This window comes from Suncus etruscus, chromosome 6 (genome assembly GCF_024139225.1).
Source record: "Suncus etruscus isolate mSunEtr1 chromosome 6, mSunEtr1.pri.cur, whole genome shotgun sequence".
Lineage (NCBI taxonomy): Eukaryota > Metazoa > Chordata > Mammalia > Eulipotyphla > Soricidae > Suncus > Suncus etruscus.
The window spans coordinates 69,290,981-69,299,521 of NC_064853.1; the positions used below are offsets into that span (position 1 = coordinate 69,290,981).

Consider the following 8,541-nt stretch of genomic DNA (forward strand, 5'->3'; position numbering starts at 1 on the left):
AAAACCAAACTAATAATGATAATAATAAAATCAAAAAATATTTTTAAAAAGTTACTATAGAGCATGTCACAGCTCATCTACAAATGCTATAAATGTAATTTGAGCACAGTGCAATAATGAGGGATGGGAGGAATGTTCCCTTATTATAAATCTCTCTATCTCATAGCAGAAAGTCAGTATAAAATATCTCAAACTGAACTATAAGAAATATCAGTAAAAAATAAAACAGGGGGCCGGGCGGTGGCGCTGGAGGTAAGGTGCCTGCCTTGCCTGCGCTAGCCTAGGACGGACCGCGGTTCGATCCCCCGGCGTCCCATATGGTCCCCATATGTTGCCAGGAGCAACTTCTGAGCGCATAGCCAGGAGTAACCCCTGAGCGTCACAGGGTGTGGCCCAAAAACCAAAAAAAAAAAAAAAAAAAAAAAAATAAAACAGTTAAAATTTCATTGCCGTAATGAATACCAAACTCTACAAATTTTAGTCATTTCTTCCAAACAAGAGTAAGAATGAAACAGATGAAGGATTTAATACTATTATCCAATTATCTGCCTCATGAAATTGTATTTTTTTTATTTTGGGGTTTTTTTTGGGGGGGGTACCAAATTATTTTATTTGAAGGTCTGATACAAATCAAAGACTGAAGTAGTTGTTTTGTATTTTCTAGAAAAGGTAAAGGTCACCCCAATATGCAAGTGGTGCCCTGGGGAACCAGGTTGCCATGGCTCCAGGAAGCCAGTACAAGGCTTAGCTCTCGCTGTGCCTCAACTTGTGCTTGTCAAACATATATTCTGCCATGCCCGACTCAGGGGCCTCCATCTTGCGCAAGTTGGTTACGTGGTCACCCAATTCTTTGATGGACTTCACCTGCTCATCCAGGTAGTGAGTCTCCAAGAAATCACACGTGTGGGTCATTTTTGTCTGTGGCCAGTTTGTGGAGGTCCAGTAGTGACTGGTTGATGCTTTTCTCCAAGTGCAAAGCGCATTCCATTGCATTCAGCCCGTTCTCCCAGTCATCACGGTCTGTTTTCTTGATATCCTGCAGGAAAATCCGACCACCTAGCTGGTTCTGCAGCTTTATCAGTTTCTCCTCATGTTCCCTCTCCTCACGGGATTGGTGAAGGAAATACTTGGCAAAGTTCTTTAAAACAACATGGCAAAATAACTTTTAATTTGGTAAATTTTGTATTTAAATAAACTATATATGGGGCCAGAGCAATAGCACAGCAGTAAGGCCTTGCAATGAAGCCAACACAGGACAGGCCCCAATTCAGATCCCGGCATCCCGTATGGTCCCCTGAGCCTGCCAGGTGCAACTTCTTAGCGAAGAGCCAGGAGTAACCCCTGAACACTACAGGGTGTGACCCAAAACAAACAAAATATATATGTAAAATGAAAATTAAATGGGGGAAATAATAGGAATATAAATACATCAAAAAAAAATGAGTGACTTTTCTGAAACTCTCATGTCACCAGAGAAAAGCACTAAATACGGGATATATTTTGCTCTATTGTCCTTTTTGGACACAAACCAAAGAAACAGCACCATGTTAAATCATATTCTGAAAATTCACCCTTCTGCAAAGAACGATATCTCCTACATGTCACTCACTGTCAATACATACATGGATAGTCTCAAAAGGCAGCATTATGAGGACAGTATTAATGACTGCTCAGGAAAGTAGTTTTGAGGATTAAATACTTCTGAGCCACGAATGCAGCATCACTGTATAAATTATCAAAAAAGAGAAGTAGAATTGGTTATAGCTATAATAATAGTTAAAATTACAAAAAAAATGTTGATCTAAAACCAAAGTGCTTGATCAAGTGGTGTACTCAAAGATCAACAGATATTCTCATTCCTCATACTCAGAGATTGCAGAAATCATGATAGAAAAATGCTGGGTTTTCATGAGTACACCTGAATTAGAGCATGCCATGCATTATTTAAAACAAAAAGAAAATGCCTAACAGATGTTCTAGATAATGACTATTTGTCACAGATATTATCTCCTTTGTCTGGGAACATGTACTCATGTTTATAGAAGCCTCTCTTGGGTTCCACACACTGCATAATGATAAAAACATCTATTTAAAATGCAGCTGCCAGAGCACATTTTTTCAAGTGAGAATTTACTGTGACCAAAACAACATCTTTGAGCTGCCAAACCTGCTTGGTCAATATGACTTGGTGCAAATAGCTAGGCAAGACCCAGCTTTGATCCTCATTAACTGTTAACTAATTTTCTGCAAACCTAGTTTTCTAAACTCTTATTATTAAAAGACTTTCCTTCCAAATATACTATGTTTGTTATATATATGAATATGTAACAGACCCAGCATTTTGGAAACATTTGCTAAATTGAATCTATTATTGCTTTGTGTTTATTATATGTATATGATACTTGAAGACAATTGTATTGCTTTATTTTTAATTCATATACTTATTTGAACTAAAACAGTAAAGGGAGTTAATTGCTAAGCTTCCAAACTAATTTTCAGTTTAACCAATATCCATTTTATATTTTCCTGCCAGATAACAACCAAAATATATAGCAAGTAGACCATATTATTTAGTGTCCTACCTAATTTGAGTCTAGGATTTGTAAACTTGCAAATGAAAGCCTTGAGCAAGTAATTTAATGTCCTAAATTTCAATCTCTTCCTATGTACAAAATGAGAATAACATACACCCCACTACATTATTATATATTTTAATTTGTATTTAATTAAAATACCGTGAGTTACAAAGTAATTGATAGTTGAGTTTTAGGCCTACAGTATTTCAACATCAATCAGTGTCAACTTCCTTCCACCAGTGTTCCCAAGCTCCCTCCCATCCCCTGCCTCCACCTGCCACCTTGACAGTCATATTTCAGAGTTTGGTGGTTGCAGCTTAGCTCTCAATTTTCAGTGTTGTTGAGTCTGTGTTTTGGATATATAACTATTCTTCTCTCTCACATCACTGAAAATCTCAATTTCTATAACTGAAATCTCAACCCCTATTCATTCATTACTACCCTATCTCATCTTCTTCCTGACCCCTGAATTTCTTCCCTTTTTTATCCTTCTCCTGCCTGTACTCTCTGCTCAGTGTTGATTGAGGCATTTCCCCAGTTACTATATTCCATTTCCTTGTCAAGTTATTCTATATCCCACAGATAAGTGAGATAATCCTGTGTTTGTCTTTCTTCTTCTGGCTTATTTCACTCAACATAATATCTTCAATCCAAACTAGGTTGCAGCAACTTGTATGATTTCATTTTTTCTTGCAACTGCATAGTATTCCCTTGTACATGTGTACCACTTTTTATATTTTTATAATATTTTTATTTAAGCACCATGATTGCAAACATGATTGTAGTTGGGTTTCAGTCATAAACAGAACACACCCCTTCACCAGTCCAACATTCACACCACCAATGCCCTCCATCTCCTTCCTCCCCCACCCTCTGCCTATATTCAAAATAGGCATTCTACTTCTCTCACTCATTAACATTGTCATGGTAGTTGTTAGTGTAGTTATTTCTCTAATTGCACTCACCACTCTGTGGTGAACTTCATATTGTGAATCCTTCCAGCCCTCATTTCCATTGTCTCTGGGCATTATTGGAAGAATGTCTTATTTTTCTTAAAATCCATAGATGAGTGAGACTATTCTGTGTCTATCTCTCTCCCTCTGACTTATTTCACTCAGCATCATAGTTTCCATGTTCATCTATGTATAGAAAAATTTTATAACTGCATTTCTCCTGTCAGCTACATAGTATTCCATTGTGTACATACATCACTGTTTCTTTAGCCATTCATCTGTTGTCGGGCATCTGGATTGTTTCCAGATTCTGACTATTGTAAATAGAGCTGCAATAAATATAGGTGTATTTTTGTATTGTGTTTTTGTGTTTCTAGGGTAAATACTTAGGAGTTACTACATCTCCTTAATCCATTCATTTGTCATTGGACACCTACGTAGATTCCACAGTTTATCTACAATAGTAAGTGTAGTAATGAATAATTGTATGCATATGTCCTTTAGAATGAACATTTGTTGTCTGGGAATAGATGTCCAAAAGTGGAATAGCTGGATCCAATGGCAGATCAGTTCTTTATATATATATTTACAGATTTATATATATTTACAGATATATATAAATACAATGAATCAGAGCCATTCCCATCACCAGTGTTGTCCTCCCTCCACCCCTGTTCCTAGCATGCATCCCATAGCTCCCCCTTTGCCCCCTGGACTACTAGTGTAACTGGTCCCCTGTGTGTATAGCTTGTTGTAGATTGGGTATCAATTCAGTTGTCATTGACTTTGGGTTTGGTGTTTAAGTCTGACCATTTTTTATTTCCACTCAATGTTTATACAACTGTTTGCTCCTGATACCATCCATTTTCCCTCTCAATTTATGAGGTAGAACAAGATGATTTAAGTTCTGTGGTTCTGTTGAAAAAAGAAAAAAAGGCTGGGAGGAGTTCGTCTAGGGCTATAAATATCAATTTAAAAAAGTGAAAAAAGAAGAAAAACAGCAAAACAAAAACAAACAAAAAGCAAAACAAGCAACTACAAAAAAGCACAACAGTGGGGAAAAAAACAACAAAACAACCACAAGAAAGAGAAAAAAAGGAAGAGGGCTGGTGTGGCAAGGCTTTGTGCTTTTTGTTTTGTTTTGTTTTGTTGTTGTTTTGCATAGGTGCAGTAATTATTGGGGAAATTAGGAAGGGAATTCCCTTGGCCTAAGAGATACAGAGTTTCTCTGCCCTTGAAGCATACTGTCATGGGAACAACTACAGGCTATGTACAGGCTCATTATTGAATCCCAAGGTTTTTTAACAGATCAATTCTTTTTATATGTTTATTTTGTCATTATAAAATTGCAAAGTTATTATGATTGAATTTCAGGCATACAATATTTCAACATCAGTTCTTTCACCTCTATTCTATCCCCTTCACCAATGCCCTTTCAGCCTCTTTGATTTCCCACCAGACTGATTCTACAAGAGATACTTTTTTAATATATATAAATGTTCATGCTGTGTCAATGACTAATATAATAGTATTAAACTTCAGATCAGGAAGTCTCAAGATCTATCACTTAAACTTTTGAGGTTAACTTAAATTAATATGCATGTGCATGGAACTGTAAAAAAAAACTATGTCTTCAATGTTAAAGGAGTTACATAAATTTTGTGGCTTTAGATTACTTTGTGTACTGCTAAGAAATGTTATAATGTACCACAGTCTGTGGAGTTGAGGGACAAAGTAATTGTGCATGTGTTTTGTTTTATTTTTCTTAATGTTTTTTGGCTGAAAGTTCAAAATTAAGGCGTCAGCAAGAGGATTTCTTCTGAGAATTCTGTTTATGAGTGACTGTCTTCCCACTGTAACTTCACCTTGTCCTCTTTCTTTGCATTTTCTGTCTTCATAAAATAAAATAAAAATGTTCACGCTGTGGTTTACAGGACTGTTGCTGATAGCATTTAATATATAACACATAACCACTTTTTACCATTACCTCTCCTGGTTGATGCTGTCCTCCACCAGACATTTCCTCCCCATACATCCCCCTATCCTATCCTGCTGCTCATTCAAGGGGCTTGTTTCCTAACATGTCCCAATTCTCATGTTCTTTGTTTCCATTGTCTTTTTGAAGTTGGGGGGTAGGGGAAGTGCTCAATTCTAAGTTTACTGAGAACTTCCCATATTGTTTTCCAGCAGGGAAAACAACATTCCAACCAGCCATAGATGAGAGTTCCTTTTTCCATCACATTCCCACCATCACAGATTGCTCCTACTATTTTTAATATGTGCCATTCTCATGGGTGTGAGAGGATAGCATTGTTACAAAGATCTAATATGACAAGAGTAGGAGCACTGGCCTGTGGGAAGAAGTTTGCGCAAAGAGCTGAGTAGTGTAGTTAGGGCAGAGAAGACACCATCATGACAAAGATAGTTAAAAATGATCACTCTGGACAAGAACTAGGTGCTGAAAGGAGATAAAGTGATATGCATGATACCCCTTCAGTAAAAGTTTTGCAAACTATAGTGTCTAATAGGAATAAAGGAAGAGAAAGAGAAAGAAAAATGTCTAGCATGAAAGAGGGCAGTGAGGACAGGAGGAAAATTGGGGACATTGGTGGAAGGAAATGTGCACTGGTGAAGGGTGTTGGACATTGTATGACTGAAATTCAATCATGAGCAACTTTGTAACTGTGTATCTCACTGTAATTCAATTAAATATTTTTATAAAAGGTCTAATATGAGTATAGTTGTAAAGTATTCTACTTGCTTTATTTTAACTGATCCATAAAACTTAGCATAAGTATTATAGTACCCACGCCCTCTGTACAATCTAACTAAAAAGGCACAACTGCACACAAACTCCTAAAATGAAACCATTCCCATAAATCTCATAGATACTGGTTTTACGTAGCTGAAATGCCTTAACAAATTCAAACAGACTTCATGTCCATTAATGCTGATACAAATGCTATATGTTCCTTTCTTTTAAGGCTTTCTAAAGTTACAATTAAAAGAGATTCAAAACCAAGGTGATTTGTGTTAATTAAATTAGCCAAAAGCAAAATAAGCATGAAAGAATAAAGGAAAGAGAAATGTGTAAACCTTAAAATCTAGTCCTGCCTCTGTTCTGATTCATTGAATGACCTTGAGATAATCCAAGACCTTCTTTTCTTGTAAAGAAGAATGTGTTCCTTGATCCATGCCTGCATGGTATCCTCCAGTAAGTCCTAGCCAATACAATAAGAAGAAAAGAAATTTAAGGCAAGCATGTTAACTGATGGATCAACATCATGGATATCCTCATAGAAAATTCTTGAAGATGAGCAGACAAGAACATTTAATGAAAAGAATTCAACAAGATTTCCAGATAAATGATAACTATGCAAAACTAGATAATGTTCCTTTACAATGTCCAACTAAAGTTTGAAATTATAAAAACACTTTTATAATAGCAAACTCCACTACACAATGCCCAGAATAAATCTAACAAAGATATACACAACCTTCATGGGTAAATTATAAAACATTAACAAAAAACATTTTTTTTGAGATTGAGAAAATTAAAAAGATAAAATATTTTCATGTTTGAGAAGACTCAATGTTATAATGAATTTACTATGTTACTATGAATTTAACACAGTTTCAACCTATGTCCAAGCAGTCTTCTTTGAAATTTGATACACTGACTCTATATTTCTTAGACAATTTCAATTTTAACCATGAGTGATTAAAAATGAACCTTATTTGCATGTGACATTGTCTGAGGTAGGTATTAAGTAAAGAGGTTGTTAATCATTCTATTAAGCCTCCTACCATAAAGAATTAATTGACCCCAAATTTCAGCAATACTATTCTAATATAGTAAAGAGAATATTCTGGAATATATGAGATAATTGGAAGAGAATACAGATGGAGAGTTGCGTTACCAACAGCAGTACTCAATATAAAATTTTCGAAATTAAAATCAAGTGGAAATCATACAAAGATAAACATATTTACAAAAGTAGGAGAATTAGAAGTCAAACTTATGACAGACAGACTATGACCAAAAAAAGCACAGAAGTAGACTATGAGATGCTAGGAATAGGACCTTAGGTCTCCAGCATGCACAGCATGTTCTTAGTCCATTGATCTATCTCTGCAGCTTAAATTTAAGGGTTATTAACATATGGGTTGAAGTTTCTTTGGTTGGTTGGGCTTTGATATTTGTTGTTGTTGTTGTTGTTTTGCTTTTTTGGCCACATTTAGCAGTGCTCAAAGCTTACTCCTGGCTCTGCACTCAAGGATCACTCCTGGCAGGACATATATCATCCCAGAAAATAAACCTGGCTACAGCAAGATAAGCACCTATCCACTAGAGTATCATTCTGGTCCCCAGTTTAAGGATTTAAAAGACCTATGTTAATCTAAAATTTATTTTTCTGTCTGGATATAAGAAATCCTATTTTGATGTGCTTTCCCCAACATTATTTGTTGAGGGTATCCTTTCTGCCCAAGCATTTTCAGAAGTGACCCCCATAAGCACAGATCTGGGAGTAGCCCCAAAGCATCGCTAACTATAACTCAAAACAAAATAATAAATAACTTCATTTTATGTTTAATTTAATTTTTATGGGCCTTAACATTGTTTAAAACTATAGAAGATCATAACAGAGTCACTGGGGGCTGCATTTGGTAATGAGGCCCTCACCCCTGTTCAATTCTATTGCTTTGTGATTCCCAGAATGGCATTCCCAAGCCTTGATTTGGAGCTAGTATGAGTCAACCATGAGGACCTACAATTTGAAAGACACTTCATTAAAGTGATCTCTCTGATATTCAAAGGAACTCATTCTTTCTAGCTGTTTCTAGTATTTCTCAAGTTCTCTGAATGCACAGCTGTGAAATACACTTAGGACTTTCTATTTCTGAAAATGACTTTAATATTTGAATTCAGGTGATATCTAATCTCACTTTGAAGCCTCTCCTACATTTGATTTTACTGGTACTTGGTTACCTTGACTGAAACCACCTTGGTG

General features: G+C 36.0%; 1 pseudogene; it reads right to left on the reverse strand.

Moving 5' to 3' along the window:
- Positions 1-580: 580 nt before the first annotated feature.
- On the reverse strand, positions 581-5,564 carry LOC126011794 (ferritin heavy chain-like; annotated as a pseudogene).
- Between the last annotated feature and the right edge of the window lie 2,977 nt (positions 5,565-8,541).